At 44.0% G+C, this 25,774-nt stretch overlaps 1 pseudogene; it reads left to right on the top strand.

Annotated features, from left to right (window-relative positions):
• Positions 1-38: 38 nt before the first annotated feature.
• LOC101108945 (uncharacterized) lies at positions 39-24,883 on the top strand (annotated as a pseudogene).
• The last annotated feature ends 891 nt before the right edge of the window (positions 24,884-25,774 follow it).

Genomic DNA, 25,774 nt, shown 5'->3' with positions numbered 1-25,774 from the left:
GAACTGCGCGTGCGCGAGGCGAGGAGGCGGGGCCTCCTGGGCGGGGCCTGGGCGGAGCCCTAGCGACGGGTCGGTGGGCGGGGAGTCCAGGTCTGAGCCTGGACCACCCGAGGGCGGGAAAGGGGGTGGGTCTCAAGGTCCGTCCCTGTCCTTGACCGGCTTAATTGAAGTTGCAGAGAGTAACAACTTTAAGGTAAAGTTTGCATTTCTGTGGGCCAGTTATGTCCAAAAGTAACATAAGTTTCAACTTGTTCGATTTAAATAAAAGGCATTGTTTTTGCCAGCAAGCTGCTCTCCTGCCCTGCCGGTGAGGCCTAAAGACAATTCAGGATTCTGGAAATGTGGGGCTCCCGGAGAAGGCAATGGCAAGCCACTCCAGTACTCCTGCCTAGAAAATCCCATGGACAGAGGAGCCTGGTAGGCTGCAGTCCATGGGGTCGCTACGAGTCGGACAAGACTGGGCGACTTCGCTTTCACTTTTCACTTTCATGCATTGGAGAAGGAAATGGCAACCCACTCCAGTGTTCTTGTCCGGAGAATCCCAGGGACGCGGGAGCCTGGTGGGCTGCCGTCTATGGGGTCGCACACGACTGAAGCGACTTAGCAGCAGCAGAGTAGTTGACATAGGACAGTAGCTGGATGCGGGAGCATTTTGCACAATTAGAATTTAAGCAGTTTAAGGAAACAAGAACTGAATTTGTCTCTATTACACAGTAGAATGAGAAATACAAAACTTTCCCTACCTTGTATGGTCTATTTCATTATGCAGAACAGCTTCTCTACTCCTCTCTCTCTCACTGCAGAAGCCAAACTAAACACTGTTCAGTTCCAGAGACAAGGACAAGATCTGGGATCTGATACTGGAGTACTAAGGAAAGTGATAATTTAGATTATTAACCATGGCTTTAAAAAGAGCAATATTCTTTTAAAATTGTTTTAAATTTTATTGTTTCTCTTTTTTGCTAATGTGTTTTAATTATTTCCCTCTTTAAAACCAACTCTACAGTGACATACAAGAGCTACATAAACAGCTCTTCATGCAATCACATGTATGACTGTATAAGTTTAAGGTATACAGCAAAATAGTCTGATTTCCCTATATTGTGAAATGATTACCACAATATGTTTAACTAGCATCCATCATTTAATCCGGATAAGATAAACAGAGAAATGGAAATAAGGGAAATTTTTTTTCTTTTGATGAGAAGTGCTTTATTTGGTAAAATAATTATTCTGTTCCACACTCAAATGCTTTTGAGAAAAGCTTGTTTACATCATAATATAATTAAGTCAATCATAAGTAAATATAATGCAATATCAAGTTCATTATATGTTCACTCTGAGAGTAATTAATATTTACCTTTTTTTCTTAAGCCGTAATGTATTTTACATCTTGGTGTTCTATTGCTGAGAGTTCTATCAAATCTGGTTAACAGAGCCTGTAAAATATACAGTAGTCAGAAGACATTGGGATTTATTTTCATCTAAAGAATATAAACTTTGCTATATTTATGAGGGCATTTATTGGGGAAGTATACTCTGTTTAATATAAACCCTAAAGAAAGCAAAACTAGATTATCAACCATCTGATAACTTCATATCTACCCTCAATATTTTGATGGCAACATGTCATTAAACATCTACTTACAAAGTAGATTTTCCCACATCCCTACAGGTGGAAGATTTCATCCATAGAGAAAATGGCAATCAATTGACATGATTTTTACATAGAGATATTAGCATTTGGGGGCTTCCCAGGTGGCACTAGTGGTAAAGAATATGCCTAATAATACAGTGGGTGTAAGAGACTTGGGTTTGAACCCTGGGTGGGAAAAATCCCCTGGAAAAAGAAATGACAACCCAATCCAGTATTCTTGCCTCGGCACTCCCATGGACAGAGGAGCCTGGGGGGCTGCAGTCCATGGGGTTGCAAAGAGCTGGACGCAAATTAGCAACTAAACAACAACAAAATTTCAATGCATTTTGTATATTGTTTTTGTGTTCTGACATCTTGAAAATCATACCTTCCCTTGAATATTTTGTATCAAAATCCTTTTGATTTTCTACATACACCATTTCATTAAATCTCCTATTGGTATTGTAACAAATTACCACAAACTGACTGCTTGAAAACAAAATGGATTTATTCTCTTGAATTCTGGAGTCCAGAATTATAAAATGATTTAAAGCATTACCCAGGTAAGAATTGTTTTGTTTTGTTTTGTTTACTTTTGTGGGTTTCAGAGGCCATGCCATCCTTTGGCTTATGACTCTTTGAGTTAATTAATGATTTTGTTCAAATATCTCCTTATCATATCAGCATTTCATAAACAAATTTTTTAAATTACAACACACTCTCGCTCCGTCATTGTACCCATACACTTTCATGGTACAAATCACCATCTTAGCTATTTCTAAGACAATTTTTAACGTTTATTTTTGACCCCTCTGAGGCATGTGGCAATCTTAGTTCCCTGACAAAGAATGGAAGCTATGTCTCCTGCATTGGAAGTGCAGAGTCTTAACCACTGAACCACCACAGGGAAGTCCCACCATCTTATCGCATTTAATTATTGTGACCTACCAATATAAAATATGAGCTACATAAAGGCAGTGCATTGATTTTGCTTCCTGATAGATCGTCCATGGTTGAAGTCATTCTAGAGTGACAATAAATGAGGACACTCTTATCAGTGCAAAGAAGGTTCTCATAAGTCAGTATATCAAATCCTCAAGTAAACCTATAATATCTGGGACTTCTGAGACAGTCCAGTAGATAAGAATCCACACTTTCAATGCAGAGGGTGTAGGTTGGATGGTCAGATCCCTGGTCAGGGAAATGTGATACCTTCGGGCATGACCAAACGAAAACAACAACAACAACAAAATCCAAAACGTAATATTTGTGGCAGCTGATTCCTTACCCTGGTGACATTTCAACCATTTTCCTGAACATTTGTCTTACACTCTCCTGCCTTACTTTGTTCACACATTGTGTTTTTAGGCAGTGTGTGGTCGACATCTAACTCATCAACAAAGGTATGTTTTCATGAAGCTTTCGCAAGCCATAAATTTTTAAGTTCTGGCTCTGAAAGGCTCTATTTCTCCATTATACTATCAAAAAATAAAACCAGGGCTTCCCAGGTGGCTTAGCTGGTGAAGAATCCGCCTGCAATGCAGGAGGCCTGGGTTGAGAAGGTCCTCTGGAGAAGGGAAAGGCTACCCACTCCAGTATTAATTTTTTAGGGACTTCCCTGGTGACTCAGACAGTAAAGAGTCTGCCTGAAGTGCGGGAGACTTGGGTTTGATCCTTGGGTCAGGAAGATTCCCTGGAGAAGGAAATGGCAACCCACTCCAGTATTCTTGCCTGGAAAATCCCATGGATGGAGGAGCCTGGCAGGCTATAGTCCATGGGGTCACAAAGAGTCAGACACACTGAGTGACTTCACTAAATGAAGTAGGAGGTTTATCATTCTCACTTAAAAAGAAGTCCAGAATGTGCTGGGTGGTGGGGGGATGGATCCTCTGTCCTTTCTACCTCTATGAGCATGAGCACTTAGTCTTCACGTTTCTTGCAGTAACATGATTTTTGTATGACTAAGAAGGGTGAATGCTAAGAGGCAAAACCCTTTTAATTTTCAGATTTTGTCTAACTTTTATGGAAACAAGAATCTCATGTTTTTTCCAAATATAAGCTAGTTGTCTTAAATGACCACCATAATTTTAATAAGAAATGAGAATTTCTGAATTTCATATTTCTACCTCAAGAACAGAGAAAGGTAATGGGGAAAAGATGTTAGGAACAAATTTGTCAACTTTCTGTGATGTTTATCTTGAGAGTATAATATTCCATGTGCCCCATGGCCACTCTGCCCAGTGATGCAAATGAGAAGCTAAAATTAGTACTTCAACTTTTAGATGAACTTTTCAACTTATAGATTTGTTTCCTTTCTGCTCTGTCTGTGATAAGAAGTCCATGGAATTCTCCAGACCAGAATACTGGAGTGGATTTCCACTCTTCTCACACGCTAGCAAAGTAATGCTCAAAATTCTCCAAGCCAGGCTTCAACAGGATGTGAACCGTGAACTTCCAGATGTTCAGCTGGATTTAGAAAAGGCAGAAGAACCAGAGATCAAATTGCCAACATCCGCTGGATCACTGAAAAAGCTAAAGAGTTCGAGAAAAACATCTGCTTTATTGACTATGCCAAAGCCTTTGTGTGGATCACAACAAACTGCAGAAAAATCTTAAAGAGATGGGAATACCAGACCACCTGACCTGCCTCCTGAGACATCTGTATGCAGGTCAAGAGCAACAGCTAGAACTGGATGTGGAAAAACAGACTGGTTCCAAACAGGGAAAGGAGTACATCAAGCCTGTATATTGTCACCCTGCTTATTTAACTTATATGTAGAGTACATCATGGGAAATGCTGGACTGGATGAAGCACAAGCTGGAATCAAGAAATATCAATAATCTCAGATATGCAGATGATACCACCCTTATGGCAGAAAGTGAAGAACTAAAGAGCCACTTAATGAAAGTGAAAGAGGAGAGTGAAAAATTTGGCTTAAAACTCAACATTCAGAAAACTAAAATCATGGCATCCGGTCCCATCACTTCTTGGGAAATAGATGGGGAAACAGTGGAAACAGTGACAGACTTTATTTTGGAGGGCTCCAAAATCACTGCAGATGGTGACTGCTGTCATGAAATTAAGACGCCTGCTCCTTGGAAGAAAAGTTATGACCAACCTAGACAGCATATTAAAAACCATAGACATGACTTTGCCAACAAAAGTCCATCTGGTCAAAGCTATGGTTTTTCCAGTGGTCATGTATGGATGTGAGAGTTGGACTACAAAGAAAGCTGAATGCTGAAGAATTGATGCTTTTGAGCTGTGGTGTTGGAGAAGACTCTTGAGAGTCCCTTGGACTGCAAGGAGATCCAACCAGTCCATTCTGAAGGAAATCAGTCCTGAATATTCATTGAAAGGTCTGATGCTGAAGCTGAAACTCCAGTACTTTTGGCCACCTGATGAGAAGAACTGATTCATTTGAAAAGACCCTGATGCAGGGAAAGATTGAAGGTGGGAGGAGAAGGGGACAACAGGGGATGAGATGATTGGATGGCATCACCAACTCAGTGGATGTGAGTTTGAGTAAATTCTGGGAGTTGGTGATGGGCCTAGCGTCCTGCAGTCCGTGGAGTCGCAAAGAGTCGGAAACAACTGAGTGACTTAAGTGAACATGCACCTGTATACTGCTGCGCTGCTAAGTCACTTCAGTCGTGTCTGACTCTGCGACCCCATAGACGGCAGCCCACCAAGCTCCCCCATCCCTGGGATTCTCCAGGCAAGAACACTGGAGTGGGTTGCCATTTCCTTCTCCAATGCATGAAAGTGAAAAGTGAAAGTGAAGTTGCTCAGTCGTGTCCAACTCTTCACAACCCCATGGACTGCAGCCTACCAGGCTCCTCTGCCCATGGGATTATCCAGGCAAGAGTACTGGAGCAGGGTGCCATTGCCTTCTCCGATGCACCTGTATGTCCTCCCCTAATTTCTCAGTCTCTGCATCAAGGCTAGACCATGAGACCAATTTTGCTAAATATCTTTGTATGGAAGCAGTTCTTTACTCATCTGAATAGCAAAATCCACAATTCTTACCCATCACTGTGTCACACCCAGCATTTCCACTTTTACAAATACCTCGAAGACATTTGAAGCAATTTACCCACATGAACATCTTGTAAGAAATTTTTGATAGAAGTATTTTTTATAATAGCCAAAATGTGGAAAGAACCCAAAACTCCACCAAATGATGACAAGGTAAACAAAACTGTGGAATGTTGCTACTTCTCAACAGAAACGTATGAGGCACTGATAAAAATTCCAACATGGATGGCACTATGAAAACATTATGTTAAGCAAAAGAAGGGAGAAATAAGGCTTTCTTTTTTCTTTCTTTTTTTATTTTTGGCCACACAGTGCAGCATTTTGGGATCTTAGTTCCCAGACCGAGGGTGGAACCCATTCCCCAGTCAGTGGAAGCCAGAATCTTAACTACTAGACGGCCAGGGAAGTCCAAGGCCACATATTATATGAATTTATATGAAATGTCCAGAATAGCCATATCTATAGAGACAGAAAGTAATGTTTGCTTGTGGCTACAGATAGAATGCAGAATAACTGCTGACAGACAAAGGGGTTTTGTTTTTGTTTTTAGGGTGAGGCCTGGCATGCTGCGGTTCATGGGGTCGCAAAGAGTCTGACATGACTGAGAAACTGAACTGAACTGATGTATGATGACATTATTGTGGTTGACAATATTGGAAACATACTAAATCCTACTGTATGGTACTCTTAATAGAACTGCATTTTCTTGTATGCAAATTATGCAAGTAAAAAGTCTCAGCTGATATCTCCATAATCTCCCCTCACTTTCCCCCAAACAAAGGCAGTTTCCTGCGTTTATTCTCAGCTCCAGCAGCTCCAAAGAGTGCATTGTCAAGACACAGCCTTTTGACACAGAAAACTGGGTGCCGTCGTATCCCGCACCTACTTCCCCAATCACACACCCAGGAGTGCCAGGGTAGCCCCCGGTCGCAACTGCAGAGCATACTCCACCCACACTGTGGTACACAGGCCACTGGGCTCGCGATGTCACACCAGCTCACTGACGTGAGTTGCCTGACATGAGTTGTCAGACAAAATTTGCTGTAACCAATATGCATGCTCTTTACTTTTCTTGAAATGAGATCCCTACTTCCACAGAGGCATTTATCCATATGCCGCAAGAGTTGTTTGCTATTGCACCGGATGCCTCCTTGCTAAGCTGGAAAGGGCCATGTGGTGACACTAAAAGTTCTTTGACCAATGAGTTAAATGATCATTGTGAAGCTGAAATTTCTTTGAAACGAGGAAAGATTCCTAATCACTTGTTTTCTAGCTCTGCATCCATGGGCATAAAACTGTCCCTACAAAGGCAAAATTAGAATGATGTATGTCTCCTCTGAGTTCTTGTAAGGCGAAGCTTCATTGAAATAGACTGATGACAGTTCTTTTTGATTATTTAAAGCAAATAGGATAGTGAATACAGCAGTAGCACTCTTGTCTGTGTTAGGGACCAAACGACGGGCTCTAGGACCTGAGTCATGTTTACCAGAAAGAGACAGGATATGCGCTCATCCTGCCTGGCCAATCATGTAACGCCAGCTACTCCTGTAACTGAGACAAAGAACTGCCTGTATATAAGCCGCTATACTCCTTTGTTCGGGGCTCTTGTCAGATTCCCTTGTGTGGGATGAGACTTGGGCCCTAGCACGCTAGAGATAAACTCCCTTCTTGCCCTTGCATGACCGTGGTGGACTTGCTCTCTCTCTCTCGGTCGGTTCGGAGATATGGGCTCGGAGCATAACATTTGGGGGCTCGTCCGGGATCTCCGTCCTGCCGGGGAGGACAACTCTCCTGGTGGAAGGGAGTAACCGCATTAGGAAATAAGAGCTCTGAGCACCGGTGCTAACGTTGCAGAAGCCCAGATTAAGTCCGGGGCCCAGTATCGTACTGGGGAGGCATCTGGGTGTAAAGTGCAGAGGCAAGTCCAGCGTAAGGCTGGGGCCCAGTTTCATGCTGGGGAGGCGGCTGGCTCTGTGAACATCCTGCAGGTAAGATTGAGTGCATTGTCGGTGGCCACCTTGTGTTTGTTATCTGTTTGTCTATTCGTGGTGTCTGCGTTGCTCTTTGTGTGCTCTGTTGGCTCCCAGTGTACTTTTCTGTGATCATGGGACAAACAACTTCTACTCCTTTATCTCTTATGATTAACCACTTCTCTGATTTCAAGTCTAGAGCACAGAATCTATCATTGCTGGTGAAGAAAAGCAAGTTAGTAACTTTTTGTTCTGCCGAGTGGCCTGCTTTTGATGTCAGCTGGCCACAAGAAGGCACCTTCAGCCTGCCTACTATTCGAGTGGTCAGAGAGAAGGTACTCGCCCCCTACCCTTCGGGACACCCAGCCAGACCAAACTCCATACATTTTGGTCTGACAGGACCTGGTGGAAAACCCCCTGGCCTGGCTAAAACCTTTTGTTTTTCAGCCCCTCACTTCCCTTCCCTCTTTCCCCACCCTTGCTTCCACAGGTTCCACAGGTTTCATCAGGAGAAGCCAGAAAAAAAAACACCAAGCCTTCAGCTCCTCCCAGAAAAAGGGGCCCCGCCTAGGGAACTCGGGGAAAGGCGAAAAAAAATGGCCGGCGTAGCAGAAGAGGACCCGGAGGTTCCCTTCTCCACCGTTCATGTGTTTCCAGTCTGGGCGGGGCCAGCCAGAGAGGGTAGAAAACGGACATATCAGTATTGGCCCTTCTCCACTAGTGATTTGTACAATTGGAAAACCCAGACTCCCTCCTTCTCTGAAAAACCGCAGGGTCTTATTGATCTTTTAGAGTCTATCCTGTTTACTCACAATCCCACTTGGGATGATTGTCAGCAACTGTTACAGGTACTTTTTACTACAGAGGAGCACGACGGATCCTGTCAGAAACCCGAAAAATGTGCCAGGGGTGGATGGGAGGCCCACAGTACAGCCTAACCTCATTGAGGAGGGGTTCCCCTTGGTGCGACCCAACTGGGACTTCGAACGCGCTGAAGGTAGGGAGCGTCTCCGAGTGTACCGTCAGACTCTCATGGCTGGCCTTAGAGCGGCCGCCAAAAAGCCAACTAATTTGGCCAAAATAAATTCAGTGAGACAAGAGCCAAATGAGAGCCCAGCAACCTTCCTAAAAAGGATAATGAAAGCTTTTAGACAGTATACCCCTATGGACCCACAGGCAGATGAGTCACGAGCGGCAGTTATGTTAGCATTTGTAAATCAAGCAGCCCCTGATATTAGGAAAAAGTTACAAAAGATAGAGAGGTTAAGTGAACAATCCTTGCAAGATCTAGTGAGGGCAGCCGAGAGAGTTTTTAATCATAGAGAGACCCCAGAAGAGAGAGAGGACCACATTTAAAAAAAAAAAGAAAAAGAAAATTTAGAGCTGAAGAAAACTGTAAAAATCAAAAAGAGCTGGCCCAGATATTTTTTGCTGGGGTTGAAAACAAAAACAGGTTCCAGAAAGGAAAAAATATTAGACTCAAAAACTGAAAAAAAAAAAACCGACAAGGCGTAAGCTTAAAAAAAAAAAAAAAAAACAATGTGCATTTTGTAAAGAGTTTGGACATTGAAAAGATAAATGCCCCAAGAAAAATCTAAAAGAGGGGCCCAAGAACCCCAAAAACGAGACTCCCTCCCTAGACAGTCATATCCTCTACGCGGGTGAGGATAGCGACTAAGGGGGTCAGGGCTCGAAGCCCCTCCCCAAGTCCTGGGTAACTATAAATGTGGAGGGAAAACTGGTTTGCTTCATGGTGGACACGGGAGCCCAATACTCAGTCTTAAACCAAAAAGATGGACCTATGTCTAAAAAAAGTAGCTGGGTGCAGGGAGCAACCGGGACTAAACGATACGGATGGACTACAAAACGGCATGTGAACTTGGGGGCCCACCAGGTGACCCATTCTTTTCTGGTGATACCTGAGTGTCCAGCGCTCTTGTTGGGAAGGGATTTACTGTCTAAAGTAAATGCCCAAATTCATTTCAACCACGGACAAGTGTCGGTTCTAGATGGGACTGGGCATCCTCTTCAGGTCCTGTCTCTGGCATTAAAAGATGAATACAGACTCTACTTGCCAGAGGCCCCAGCGACAATAAGCCCCAAAGTACAACCATGGATTCAAAGATACCCTCAGGCCTGGGCTGAAACAGCAGGAATGGGACTAGCCAAACAGAGGCCCCCTATCATTGTGGAACTGAAAGCCAGTGCTTCCCTGGTGAGGGTATGACAGTATCCCATGAGTCAAGAGGCTCGACAAGGAATTACTCCTCATATACAACACCTCATAGACGCTGGGGTCCTGAAAAGGTGCCGGTCCCCATGGAACACTCCCTTGTTGCCTGTGAAGAAGCCTGGGGGAACTGATTTTAGACCGGTTCAAGATCTACGAGAAGTCAACAAACGGATGAGTGATATTCATCCTATGGTTCCTAACCCTTATACATTGCTAAGCAACTTGCCTCCAAACTACATTTGGTACACTGTTTTAGATTTAAAAGATGCCTTTTTCAGTTTGCCTCTTGCCCCCATAAGCCAAGAGATCTTTGCCTTCGAATGGCAAAAAGACGGTGGTCAGACCCCAGTGCAGCTGACATGGACTCGCTTACCACAGGGTTTCAAAAACTCGCCCACGTTATTTAATGAGGCCCTGGACGAAGACCTCGGTGAGTATCGGGTTGAACACCCTACCATTGTTTTATTACAATATGTTGATGACCTTATGCTGGCGGTGGCTACAGAGAAAGAGTACCAAGAGGCAACAGGTGACCTTCTCCAAACCTTGGGGACTTTAGGTTACCGGGCTAGTGACAAAAAGGCCCAGATTGCCAAGCAAGAGGTTACATACCTCGGTTATAAGATAAAACAGGGCCAGAGGTGGCTAACACAGGCTATAAAAGAAACCATCCTCCAGATCCCTGAGCCGGCTAACCCTAGACAAGTGAGAATTTCTGGGAACGGTGGCATATTGCCGGTTATGGATCTTGGGGTTTGCAGAAAAGGCCAGGCCCCTATATGAGGGGACCAAAGAAAACAAGGACTGAAAATGGACTGAGCCAATGAAAGAGGCCTTCCAAGAGCTCAGGCGAGCCTTGCTAGAAGCTCCTGCCCTTGCCCTCCCTGATCCATCTAAGCCTTTCCAATTATTTGTAGATGAAAAGCGGGGGATAGAAAAAGGGGTTCTAACACAGAGATGGGGACCATGGAAGTAACCTGTAGCTTACCTTTCCAAGAGACTGGACCCAGTGGCAGCCGGATGGCCACCTTGCCTCCATATCATCGCAGCCACCACGCTGTTAGTCCACGATGCTGATAAACTGACTTATGGACAGAGACTCTTGGTCTACACTCCTCATGCCGTAGAGAGAGTTTTAAAGCAACCCCCAGGTAAATGGATTTCTAATGCCCGCTTGACGCACTACCAGGCCTTGCTACTTGACACCCCACGGATTCATTTCCAAACGCCCTGCACTCTAAATCCAGCCACTCTTTTGCCCAATCTGGAAGAAAATAGCCCCCTCCATGATTGTGATGAGATACTGGCCGGGGTAACAACAATGCGAAAGGACTTAACTGATACTCCACTGGATAACAGTGAGCTAAAATGGTTCACAGATGGCAGCAGTTATGTAAAAGATGGACAGAGACGGGCGGGAGCCGCAGTAGTAGATGACTCTGGACAGACCATATGGGCAGAGGCCCTTCCCCCGGATACCTCAGCACAAAAGGCAGAGTTAATTGCCCTGATTCAAGCATCAGAGAGAGCCAAAGGAAAAAGAATAACTATTTTCACTGACAGTCGCTATGCTTTTGGCACGGTACACATCCAGGGCCCGATATATCGGGAACGGGGGTTTTTGACAGCTGAAGAAAAAGAAATTAAAAACTTGCCTGAAATCCATAGACTTTTAGAGGCTGTACAGATGCCTCGGGCTGTGTCAATAGTACAGGTACCTGGACATCAGAAGGTTGACAGCCCCACGGCACAAGGGAATCGTGCCGCAGACCTGGCAGCTCGAAAGCTGATGAAGATTTCATCACCCCTGTGTTGGCGATCAGACTTCCACCTCCAGGTATGGGAACTCTGCCCCCAACCCCTGAGTATTCATCCACAGACCTTGCTTGGATCCAAAAACACACCAACCTTCAAAAAGGTAAAGATTGATGGTACCGAGACTCAGACAGCTACTTGATACTCCCTGCTCAGTTGGGACGGCAACTATGTGAGCATTTACACTTGTCTACTCATCTGGGAGAAAAGAAGACTCTGATGCTCTTTCAAACTTCGTGCCTGAGATTTCCCCGGCACCAGACAACTGTAAAGAACATAGTGCATGCTTGTAAGGCGTGTCAACAGATGAGGCCAGGAAAAGGACAACATGCAGGACTGAGGTATCGGGGAAAAGGACCAGGGCAACACTGGGAAATAGATTTCACCGAGGTAAGGCCAGGCAAATATGGTTACCGGTACTTGTTAGTGTTGGTGGATACCTTCTCAGGGTGGGTGGAAGCTTTTCCTACAAAGGGAGAAACTGCAATGATAGTGGCAAAAAAGATTTTAGAAGAAATAGTTCCCAGGTTTGGCCTGCCAGTGACCATCGGCTCTGATAATGGACCTGCTTTTGTGAGTCAAATAGTTCAGAGCCTTGCCCTAGCCCTGGGGACTAAATGGAAGTTACATTGTAAATACAGTCCACAGAGCTCAGGGCAAATAAAAAAATGAATCAGACTCTAAAAAAAACTTTAACTAAATTGGCTATAGAGACTGGCGGGGACTGGGTGACCCTCCTTCCCTTCGCTCTCGTAATACTCCTTATCAACTTAATCTGACCCCATTTGAAATTCTGTATGGGAGACCTCCCCCTGTATGTCCAATATTTAAAGGGAAAAAAATACCGCCTCCCACACTGGGACAATTCCAAGAGGCCTTGATGGCCTTAAGCAAGGTGCACTCTCATGTCTGGAAACTGCTCCGGAAAATACATGTAGGTCAAAATAAGGGAACTATTCCCTTATGACATTGGCCCAGGAGACTGGGTATGGGTCAAAAGGCACCAAACCAAGGCACTAAAACCCAAATGGAAGGGTCCTTATGTTGTTCTTAGCACCCAACTGCCCTAAAGGTCGACGGTATCGGGCCTTGGGTACATTGCAACCACGTACGCCCAGCTACTTCAGCAGAGCAGGAAGGCACTAAAAGAGAATGGGAAGCATCTCTGCACCCGTCCAACCCCCTGAGGCTGAAGCTCCGGTGTCGTCGACAAGACCAAGACAACTCGTCTAGACCATCTTATGGATGACCATGTTACTCTGCTCCGAAGCTGCCAGCGTGAACCTGCACCAACCCATCAGAATCACCTGGAAACTGCAAAATGGACTAACACGTGAAATGCTTAACTCCACCACCGCAATACATCCACCAAATACTTGGTGGCCAGACTTATACTTTGACCTTAAGCCGGTGGTAAATGTACCCTAAAAGAGGGGCAAGCTCCGAAATCATGCATTCTGGGCATGTCCAGGTGTGCCCAGGCATAACTAAAAGATCTGTGGGGGGATTCAGGGGGGACTCTCTGCTGCCCTAAAAAAAGACTGTTGTTTTTATGCTGATCACACAAAAATAGTTTAAAAATCTATGGCCAAAATAAGAGAGGGACTAGCCCAACGTAAAGAGAACGTGAGGCTCAACAAAGATGGTTTGAGTCTTGGTTTCAACAATCCCCTTGGTTGACCACCCTAATCTCCACCTTGCTGGGACCCCTGCTAATATTTTTACTAAATGCCCATGTATTATCAATAGACTTGTAGCCTTTGTAAAAAAACGCATAAATACAGTACAGCTGTTTGTGCTTCGACAACAATATCAAACTGTGTCTCAGGACCGAGAGGAAGATTCCTCTATATGATCTAAGGACAGGGGGGAATGTTAGGGACCAAACGACGGGCTCTAGGACCTGAGTCATGTTTACCAGAAAGAGACAGGATATGCGTTCATCCTGCCTGGCCAATCATGTAACGCCAGCTACTCCTGTAACCGAGACAAAGAACTGCCTGTATATAAGCTGCCATACTCCTTTGTTCGGGGCTCTTGTCGGATTCCCTTGTGTGGGATGAGACTTGGGCCCTAGCGCGCTAAACTCCCTTCTTGCCCTTGCATTACCGTGGTGGACTTGTTCTCTCTCTCGGTCAGTTCAGAGATATGGGCTTGGAGCATAACAGTCTACATATTCTCCAGCTGTCAAGGCAATGAAGCTTTCCTCGTACCTCAGACGTTAAAGAATCTGCATGTAATGCAGGAGACCAAGGTTAGATCCCTGAGTGGAGGAGATCCTCTCAAGAAGGGAATGGCAATCCACTCCAGTATTCTTGCCTGGAGTATCCCACAGACAGAGGAGCCTTGTGAACTATAGTTCATGGGGTCGCAGAGTCCGACAAGACCCAGTGGCACACACACATCAAGTCAATGAATTGTCCAGGCATAGAAGTCATTTCCAAAACTTACACACATAGAAGTGGAACCTGTAAGTCCCTCACATAAGTGACAGCACTATGGATTCATTCAGTTGCACAGAGAACCTTTTTGGCACCAGGGACCTGTTTCTTGGAAGACAATTTTTCCATGGTGGCGGGGATGGGGAAAGTAGTGGTGATGGCGGTATGGTTTGGGGATGTCTCAAACACATTACATTTATTGTGCACTTTATTTCTGGCCCACAGAGCTGTAAGCTACTGCTACTGCTAAGTCACTTCAGTCGTGTCCGACTCTGTGCGACCCCGTAGACAGCAGCCCAGCAGGCTCCCCGGTCCCTGGGATTCTCCAGGCAAGAACACTGGAGTGGGTTGCCATTCCCTTCTCCAATACGTGAAAGTGAAAGTGAAAGTGAAGTCGCTTAGTCGTGTCCAACTCTTTACGACTCCATGGACTGTAGCCCACCAAGCCCCTCCGTCCATGGGATTTTCCAGGCAAGAGTACTGGAGTGGGTTGCCATTTCCAGCTGTTGCACCTTAAAACTGCTACAGGCAGTAACGTCTACTAAGCACTGTCAGTTTGCTGAAAAGCACCTTGCGGACCGCCCCCTGCCCCGCCCTCTTCCCTGCGAGCGCAGACCTGAGCGCTCTCCTCGCTCTGCCCGGTCCCGCTCCTTGCCCGCCCCGCCCCTCGCCGGAAGCGCTCCGCCCTGCCCCCGACCCCAGAAGTCCTGCTTCTGACCCCGCGCCGGCGTTTTCTGAAAGACCTGGAAGTGGAGGGCGAGGAGTGAAGGTCGTACAAGGAAGGGTGAATGAAATCCCGCGCTGCGAGGCCTGTCTTACTTCCTCCTTAGGGTCTTGTGAGTGACTGCGCGTCTAAACTCCCCACTGCCGTCCCAACCCCGGTAAGTTCAGACCTAGAGGGACTGGTCGATGATTCTTTCTCTCTTTTGATCATTTCTCTTCGGTTTGTGAATTTCTCTGTGGCCATTCGCTGTGACACTGTTCGATCCCATTTCTGGGCTCTAAAGAGCTCCTGTATCACATTCTTTTATGTCTCAGCGCAGAAAAAAAAATTTAGCTAGAGACAAAGAGATAGTAAGAAGTGACTTATTAGACGAGGATGCTTGTGAGGCTTACAAGGGCGCGGGAGAGCGGGTGCCCCCCCTGAGAATTTACTGCGCTACAGTTTTATAATCAGAGGAAAAATGAGGGGGAGAAGACCTTCCTTGTCTTTTCTGAATAGACATCATGCTTCCATCCTCCTCCGGACTGAGCAGGGGAGTTTTCTTGTTCCTACAAGGTAAAGCCAGATCCACAAATTACTGCTTTTTATGTGTGCACAGAGCATGTCCTAACTTACTGAGCTCAATGGGCAGGATGTGAGTTTCTTGCCACCATTGTTTTACTCTTTGTTGGCATGTGTTGTGCTTCTATGGCATGATTTCGTTGCTAAGCAAGCCTGGTTGGTTTTGTGGTTAAGCGAACCTGCTTTCTTGTGTAATCATTAACTTCAGTTCAGTCGCTCGGTCGTGTCCGACTCTGCGACCCTATGAATCGTAGCACGCCAGGCCTCCCTCTCCATCACCAACTCCCTATTGCCAGGCCTCTAGTGGGATTAACTATTTATTTAATCATCTACTTTGTACCTTTACTCTGTTTCTGTCAGCTGCCCTTGGCTTTTTTGCCTACTCAACATTTTCCTGCTTAAAACCTTCTACTGTTTACCACCTCTCTTATAAAGTACTTGTCTGCAGGGGTGTGTTCTTGTCCCTCGCCCAGCCTCGCCCTCTCAGCCCCTCTTATTAGTTGCCGTATTTCTAAATATAGGGGTGAAAGGAGGATCAGGAGAAGCAGAGACAGAGGGACTGAGAAAGGAATAGAAAAACTGAGCTGGAGAAAAGAATGAAGAAGACCAGATGGGAACATAGAGGATGGCTGAGGGACATGCAAAGGGATTTTTTAAAAATGAAATAGATTTAGCCTTGAAAGTAGCAGGTGAATAAAATAAGAGAAGTAAGTTAACAAGCCGCTCTCCAGATGGGAAACGTGGGGAGAGGCTGCCGGATCAGCCATAGGACAGGGGCATGAGTGGTGCTGCCCTCTGCACAGAGTCCCACAGTGGTTAGAAAAGGTAGAAACTTGGCCTTCAGAGCGACTTACTGTTGGGAGGGAATGAGGACAGAGGGTGACAAGAAGAGCAGACGTAGAGAGAGAGCAGGAAAGAAGCATCGCCAGCTAAGGTGCCAGGGAGTGGAGAGGAAGGGAATTTAACTGCGATAGATGAGGTGTAACCCAGAGGGTAGAGGGGGAGCAGAGATGGGGGAAGAAGGAGGGTCAAGAAGGGAAGCAAGTTGCGAAGTGGAGCAGGACAGGTGTAAGGGAAGTAGAGAGGAGGGGAGAAATAGCAGGAGGGCCGAGGGGAGCAAAATGAGGTGGACAGAGAAAGAAATTGGGAGCTAGATAAAGGGAATGAAATGGTAACACATGATAGTGCAGGTAGAGGGGGAAACTGGATCCAGATAGATGGTAAACTGTTTGGATATGGATGATTAAGTTAGGATATATTGATGTGTGACTTTTGTTGTTGTTCAGTTGCTCAGTCTTGTCTGACTCTGCGACCCCGTGGACTGCAGCACACCATGCTGCCCTGTGCTTTGCCATCTCCTGGAGCTTGCTCAAACTCAAGTCTGTTGAGTCAGTAATGCCATTCAGCCCTTTCGTCCTCTGTCATCCCCTTCTCCTCCTACCATCAATCTTTCACAGCATCACGGCCAAGACCTTGATGTGACTTTGGAATTTAGTAAATTTAAAATTTGTTTAAATTATACACATGAGGATGAGAATTGCAAAACTCCTGTCTACAAGGTTTGTGCATTTTGTAGTTATTTATATAAGAAGATGACTTCCATTTGCAGTCCTTATTCATCCAGGGTCTTGATTCACTTAATTGTGGGTCACCCCTGGGGTAGGGGACTGGGGAGAGGACACCTGGGGTAGGAAATTGCGGGGGACTGCCCGTGAAGGGTTAAGTCTTGGGAGCTGCTCAGCAGGTATGCAGAGCCTTAGGCATGTTCCTAAGCTCCCTGTCCCGCCCCCCTGAAGAATTTTTATAGCCCTTAAGGCTCCAGGATGTCTAGTTTCTGCAACACTTCATAGGAAAAGGTATTATGTTCTGTACACAATGGCAAGGGTCTGGTGATTGTATCTTGAGATTAAACACAATCTTGTAAATGTCACAAGTCACGTACTTTATCCTATATATACTGCTGCACAATAAAGAAAGGCATCAGCCATTTTGGTCTGATCCTCTCAACCCCATCTTTTGTCTCTCTTACTTTTCTTAGCGGGGATGCTCCATTCTCTCCCTGTGCAGGTGCGACTCTTGTTTGTGCTGGCCGTGGCAGGTGGCACCCAACGTGGGGCTGTTCGACAGTTTTCCTCACCACTACTCTTATTAGCCGAAAAGAGTGAGTATATAAGTATACAAGTGATTTAAATTAAGGAGGAGTAGTAAGGTATATAGTTGAGAGTATAAATATGGGACAGATGCATAGTCGTCAATTGTTTGTACATATGTTATCTGTAATGTTAAAACATCGGGGAATTACTGTTTCCAAACCTAAATTAATCAATTTTCTTTCATTTATTGAGGAAGTTTGCCCTTGGTTCCCCAGAGAAGGCACAGTAAATTTAGAGACATGGAAGAAGGTAGGGGAACAAATTCGGACTCATTATACTCTACATGGCCCTGAAAAAGTCCCTGTTGAAACTTTATCCTTTTGGACACTAATTCATGATTGTCTGGACTTTGATAATGATGAATTAAAACGCTTAGGAAATTTATTAAAACAGGAAGAAAATCCTCTCCATGTTCCTGATTCGGAACCCAGGTATGCTGTTCCTGAGGGAGTTGAAGGCGACCCTCTGTTTTTTAAATTATCGCGTCCTTCGGATAATGATGATTCACTTTCATCCACAGATGAGGCGGAATTAGACGAAGAAGCTGCTAAATACCATCAAGAGGATTGGGGTTTTTTGGCACAAGAAAAGGGGGCGTCAACATCTAAAGATGATTTGGTTGAATGTTTAAAAAACCTCACTGTTGCTTTACAGAACTCAGGAATTAAGCTTCCTAGTAACAATTCTAAACCTCCTTCTGCCCCGCCTCTTCCCCCTGCCTATGCTCCTTCCGTTGTGGCTGGTCTCGATCCCCCTCCAGGGCCTCCTCCTCCATCTGAGATTGTGTCTCCGCTGCAGAAGGCATTGAGGCAAGCACAACGACTTGGTGAGGTTGTCTCCGATTTTTCTCTTGCTTTTCCTGTCTTTGAAAATAACAACCAGCGTTTTTATGAAGCGCTGCCTTTCAAACAACTAAAAGAGTTAAAGATTGCTTGCTCACAATACGGTCCTACCGCTCCATTCACTATTGCTATGATAGAAAATTTGGGTACTCAAAATTTACCCCCAAATGATTGGAAACAAATAGCTAGGGCCTGTCTCTCGGGGGGAGATTATTTACTATGGAAATCTGAATATGTTGAACAGTGTGCTCGTATAGCCGATGTTAATCGTATAGCCGATGTTAATCGGCAGCAAGGTATACAGACCTCTTACGAAATGTTGACTGGTGAAGGCGCTTTCCAGGCTACTAATACTCAACTTAATTTCTTACCTGGTGCATACGCACAAATATCAAATGCGGCTCGGCAGGCATGGAAAAAACTTCCTAGCTCCAGTACTAAGACAGAAGATCTTTCAAAAGTCCGACAGGGACCTGATGAGCCTTATCAGGACTTCGTGGCACGGCTCTTAGATACTATAGGTAAGATAATGTCAGATGAAAAGGCTGGGATGGTATTAGCAAAACAATTGGCTTTTGAAAACGCTAACTCTGCCTGTCAAGCTGCTTTACGACCTTATCGAAAAAAGGGAGATCTGTCTGACTTTATTCGCATTTGTGCTGACATTGGACCCTCCTACATGCAAGGCATTGCTATGGCAGCAGCATTACAAGGAAAAAGCATTAAAGAGGTACTTTTTCAGCAGCAAGCCAGGAACAAGAAAGGATATCAAAAGTCAGGTAATTCGGGTTGCTTTGTTTGTGGTCAGCCTGGCCATCGGGCTGCAGTGTGCCCCCCAAAACAACAAATCCCTGTTAACACTCCTAATTTGTGCCCACGATGCAAAAAGGGGACGCATTGGGCCCGGGATTGTCGTTCTAAAACGGATGTTCAAGGTAACCCTTTACCCCCGGTTTCGGGAAACTGGGTGAGGGGCCAGCCCCTGGCCCCGAAACAATGTTATGGGGCAACACTGCAGGTTCCCAAAGAACCATTGCAGACCTCTGTCGAGCAACAAGAGGCAGCGCGGGATTGGACCTCTGTGTCACCTCCTACACAGTATTAACACCCGAGATGGGGGTTCAAACCCTTGCCACAGGAGTGTTTGGGCCTTTACCTCCAGGAACAGCTGGACTGCTTTTGGGGCGCAGCAGTGCGTCTTTAAAGGGAATACTTATTCATCCTGGTGTAATTGACTCTGATTATACAGGAGAGATAAAAATATTAGCCTCCGCTCCTAACAAAATTATTATAATCAATGCAGGACAACGTATAGCTCAACTCCTTTTAGTTCCATTAGTTATACAAGGAAGAACAATTAACCGAGACCGTCAAGATAAAGGTTTCGGGTCCTCTGACGCCTATTGGGTGCAAAATGTTACCGAGGCATGACCAGAACTTGAGCTACGCATTAATGGTAAGCTTTTCCGCGGAGTGCTTGATACAGGGGCCGATATTAGCGTTATTTCTGAAAAATACTGGCCTACTACATGGCCTAAACAAATAGCTATTTCCACTCTTCAGGGTATTGGCCAAACTACCAATCCAGAACAAAGTTCGTCCCTTCTTACTTGGAGAGATAAAGATGGCCATACAGGTCAATTTAAACCTTATATTCTGCCCCATCTTCCAGTTAATCTATGGGGGCGTGATATATTTTTATTTATATAGTCCTTCATCCACCGTAACAGATTTGATGTTAGATCAGGGTTTACTCCCAAACCAAGGTTTAGGCAAACAACATCAAGGTATCATTTTACCCCTTGATTTAAAATCTAATCAAAGTCGAAAGGGCTTGGGGTGCTTTCCCTAGGGACCTCTGATTCTCCTGTGACACATGCTGATCCTATTGATTGGAAATCTGAGGAACCGGTATGGGTCGATCAGTGGCCCCTAACACAAGAGAAACTTTTTGCCACACAACAGCTGGTGCAGGAACAGCTGAGACTTGGGCATATTGAACCCTCTACCTCTGCGTGGAATTCCCCAATTTTTGTTATTAAAAAGAAATCTGGAAAATGGAGATTGCTACAAGACCTTCGTAAGGTAAATGAAACGATGATGCATATGGGAGCCCTACAACCTGGATTGCCCACTCCTTCCGCTATACCTGACAAATCCTATATCATTATTATAGATTTAAAAGATTGTTTTTACACTATTCCTCTTGCACCCCAAGATTGTAAAAGATTTGCCTTTAGTTTGCCCTCTGTTAATTTTAAAGAGCCTATGCAACGCTATCAATGGAGAGTCCTCCCACAAGGAATGACTAATAGCCCTACGTTGTGTCAAAAATTTGTTGCTACAGCATTAGCTCCTGTTCGTCAACTCTTTCCTCAATTATATTTAGTTCATTATATGGATGATATATTATTAGCTCATGCTGACGAACATCTATTGTATCAAGCTTTTTCTATTCTAAAAAAACACTTAAGTCTTAATGGTCTTGTTATTGCTGATGAAAAAATTCAAACTCACTTTCCCTATAATTATTTGGGTTTCTCCTTATATCCTCGCGTTTATAATACCCAATTAGTAAAATTACAGACTGACCATTTAAAAACTCTAAATGATTTTCAAAAACTTCTAGGAGACATTAGTTGGATACGCCCTTATTTAAAATTACCCACCTACACCTTGCAACCATTATTTGACATCCTTAAAGGTGACTCTGACCCTGCGTCACCCCGAACACTTTCTTTAGAAGGACGATCAGCCTTACAATCAATAGAAGAAGCTATTAGACAACAACAGATTACTTATTGTGATTACCAACGATCATGGGGTTTGTATATACTTCCTACCCCTCGAGCACCCACAGGGGTACTTTATCAAGATAAACCTTTGCGATGGATATATCTATCTGCTACTCCAACTAAACATCTGCTCCCTTACTATGAGCTTGTTGCAAAAATTGTAGCAAAAGGACGCCATGAGGCCATCCAATTTTTTGGTATGGAACCCCCTTTCATTTGTATTCCTTATGCTTTAGAACAACAAGATTGGCTTTTTCAATTTTCAGATAATTGGTCTATAGCTTTTGCAAATTACCCGGGACGGATTACTCATCATTATCCTTCTGATAAATTGTTACAATTTGCTAGCTTTCATGCCTTTATTTTTCCAAAAATAGTTCACCGACAACCCATTCCCGAAGCGACACTTATATTTACAGATGGATCTTCTAATGGTACTGCAGCTTTAATTATTAACCATCAAACCTATTATGCACATACCAGTTTCTCTTCTGCTCAGATTGTGGAATTATTTGCAGTTCATCAAGCATTGCTGACTGTACCCACTTCCTTCAATTTATTTACAGACAGCTCCTATGTGGTCGGTGCCTTACAAATGCTTGAAACTGTTCCAGTTATCGGCACAACCTCTCCTGAAGTTCTTAACTTATTTACATTAATTCAACAGGCCCTTCACCGTCACCAATACCCGTGTTTCTTTGGGCATATTCGTGCACATTCCACCCTTCCTGGTGCCCTGGTACAAGGCAACCACACTGCGGACGTTCTTACTAAACAGGTGTTTTTTCAATCAGCTATCGATGCAGCCCGAAAATCTCATAACTTACATCACCAAAATAGTCATTCTTTACGGTTACAATTTAAGATTTCCCGTGAAGCTGCACGACAAATCGTTAAATCTTGCTCTACCTGTCCTCAATTCTTTGTTCTCCCTCAATATGGTATCAACCCTCGAGGTCTACGCCCTAATCATCTCTGGCAAACAGATGTCACTCACATTCCTCAATTTGGGCGTCTTAAATATGTTCATGTCTCCATCGACACCTTTTCCCATTTTCTCATGGCCTCCCTTCATACTGGAGAATCAACTCGTCACTGTATTCAACATTTGCTTTTTTGCTTTTCTATTTCAGGAATCCCACACACCCTTAAAACAGATAATGGACCTGGTTATACTAGCCGTTCTTTCCAACGTTTTTGTCTTTCTTTCCAAATTCATCATAAAACAGGAATTCCATATAATCCACAGGGACAAGGTATTGTAGAACGAGCCCATCAACGCCTTAAACATCAATTATTAAAACTAAAAAAGGGGAATGAACTGTATAGTCTCTCACCGCATAACGCCTTAAATCATGCTCTTTTTGTTCTAAACTTTTTAACTTTAGACGCAGAAGGCAATTCAGCAGCCCAGCGTTTTTGGGGAGAACGGTCCTCATGCAAAAAACCACTTGTACGATGGAAAGATCCACTTACCAATCTGTGGTATGGGCCAGACCCTGTATTAATATGGGGACGGGGACATGTTTGTATTTTTCCACAGGATGCCGAAGTGCCGCGCTGGATCCCGGAGAGGCTGGTACGCGAGACAGAGGAACTCCCTGACATATCAAATGCATCGCATGACATTGGGCGAGCCCACGAGTGAGCTGCCTACCCAAAGGCAGATTGAGGCGTTGATGCAATATGCTTGGAATGAGGCTCATGTACAACCTCCAGTGACACCTACAAACATACTGATCATGTTATTATTGTTACAGCGGATACAAAACGGGGCGGCTGCGGCTTTTTGGGCGTACATTCCTGATCCGCCTATGATTCAATCATTAGGATGGGATAGAGAGATAGTACCTGTTTATGTCAATGATACAAGTCTTTTAGGAGGAAAATCGGACATTCACATTTCTCCTCAGCAAGCCAGTATCTCTTTTTATGGTCTTACTACACAATATCCTATGTGCTTTTCTTATCAATCACAACATCCTCACTGCATACAGGTGTCAGCTGAGATATCCTACCCTCGAGTAACTATTTCTGGCATTGATGAAAAAACCGGAAAAAGATCGTACCGTGACGGAACCGGACCTCTCGACATTCCGTTTTGTGACAAACATTTAAGCATCGGCATAGGAATAGACACTCCTTGGACTTTATGTCGAGCCCGGGTTGCATCAGTGTACAACATCAACAATGCCAATGCCACCTTTTTATGGGACTGGGCACCTGAGGGAACACCTGATTTCCCCGAATATCGAGGACAGCATCCACCCATTCTCTCTGTAAACACTGCTCAAGTATATCAAACAGAACTGTGGAAACTTTTGGCTGCTTTTGGTCATGGCAATAGCCTATATTTACAACCCAATATTAGTGGGAGTAAATATGGTAATGTAGGAGTTACAGGGTTTTTATATCCCCGAGCTTGTGTCCCTTACCCATTCATGTTGATACAAGGCAATGTGGAAATAACACTGTCATTGAATATTTATCATTTAAATTGTTCTAATTGCATACTTACCAATTGCATTAGAGGTGTTGCCAAAGGAGAACAAGTTATAATAGTAAAACAACCTGCTTTTGTAATGTTACCTGTTGAAATAGCTGAAGCTTGGTATGACGAGACTGCTTTAGAATTGCTACAACGCATTAACACGGCTCTTAGCCGCACAAAAAGAAGTTTGAGCCTGATTGTTCTGGGTATAGTATCTTTAATCACCCTTATAGCAACTGCTGTTACCGCTTCTGTATCTTTAGCACAATCCATTCAAGCTGCTCATACTGTAGACTCCTTGTCATATAATGTTACTAAAGTAATGGGAACATAAGAAGACATAGATAAAAAAATGGAAGATAGATTATCAGCCTTATATGATGTGGTTAGAGTTCTAGGAGAACAAGTTCAGAGCATTAGTTTTCGCATGAAAATTCAATGCCATGCTAATTATAATTGGATTTGTGTTACAAAAAAGGCTTACAATGCATCTGATTTTCCGTGGGATAAGGTGAAAAAACATCTACAAGGAATTTGGTTTAATACTAATGTTTCTCTAGATCTTTTGCAATTGCATAATGAAATTCTTAATATTGAAAATTCTCCAAAAGCTACTCTGAATATAGCTGATACTGTCAACAATTTTTTACAAAATTTATTTTCTAACTTCCCTAGCCTTCATTCACTGTGGCGAAGCATAATTGCTGTGGGCGCGGTTCTGACTGTTGTGCTTATCATAATTTGTTTAGCTCCTTGTCTTATTCGTAGCATTGTTAAAGAATTTTTACATATGAGAGTTTTGATACATAAAAACATGTTGCAACCCCGACGTCTTATGGAGCTTTTAAAAAATAAAGAGAGGGGAGCTGCGGGTGACTGCCCGTGAAGGGTTAAGTCTTGGGAGCTGCTCAGCAGGTATGCAGAGCCTTAGGCATGTTCCTAAGCTCCCTGTCCCGCCCCCCTGAAGAATTTTTATAGCCCTTAAGGCTCCAGGATGTCTAGTTTCTGCAACACTTCATAGGAAAAGGTATTATGTTCTGTACACAATGGTAAGGGTCTGGTGATTGTATCTTGAGATTAAACACAATCTTGTAAATGTCACAAGTCACGTACATTATCCTATATATACTGCTGCACAATAAAGAAAGGCATCAGCCATTTTGGTCTGATCCTCTCAACCCCATCTTTTGTCTCTCTTACTTTTCTTAGCGGGGACGCTCCGTTCTCTCCCTGTGCAGGTGCGACTCTTGTTTGTGCTGGCCGCGGCAGGAAATGACTGATTTCACTACATAATGCCTTTTTAGTGGAACATTTATTTAAAAAATTCTGTTTTTTGTAATGGAATTACTTTTTCTTTTTTGACTCTGAAATTTTTTTTCAAATTTATTTTTTGGCTGTGCCGAACTTTATTTATTAAAAAAAAAATTTTTTTTTTCTTGCTGTGCACAGGCATTCTCTAGTTGTGGTGAGGGTGCTACTCTCTAGTTGCAGTGCCTGGGCTTCTGATTGTAGAGATTTCTCTTGTTGCCCAGCACAGGTTCTAGGCGTGTGGACTCCGTAGTTGTGGTGCACGGGCTTAGTTGCCCCTTGGGATGTGGAGTCCTCCCAGACCAGGGATCAGACCCCTGTCCTCTGCATTGGAAGGTGGATTCTTAACCAGTGGACCACCAGGGAAGTCCTTGATTCTTTTTTCTTTTTTAAAAATAAATAAATAAATGTCCCACTGGGACATGTACATTGTTGGAGACATCTCTCAGTAGTCATTTTTGGAGATGACAGTGTTTGGTTTGGGTCACTGGATGTGAAAGTAGTGTGACTTGAAATCTAGTGGGCACTTGAGTGTCTTCTCATGTATTTTTCTCTCAGGCATCAGTTATTAAGGCTTGGAATGTTTTCTGTTATTGTATTGCTTGTAAGTTTCTTTGCACCAGAAGGAAATTTATGAGTGCTAAGGTTAAGATTGCAGGATTTTTTTTTAATTAAATAATCACTCTCTATTCAAAATAAATAAGCCCTCTTACAGGAAAATACGAAAGTAAACTTCTATCCTTCTGGTGTCTAAAACACCACATTC

Source organism: Ovis aries, chromosome 14, assembly GCF_016772045.2.
Source record: "Ovis aries strain OAR_USU_Benz2616 breed Rambouillet chromosome 14, ARS-UI_Ramb_v3.0, whole genome shotgun sequence".
In the NCBI taxonomy this organism is placed as follows: domain Eukaryota; kingdom Metazoa; phylum Chordata; class Mammalia; order Artiodactyla; family Bovidae; genus Ovis; species Ovis aries.
Note: the sequence above shows the minus strand (reverse complement) of the source record. Positions and strands in the feature narration are given on the sequence as shown.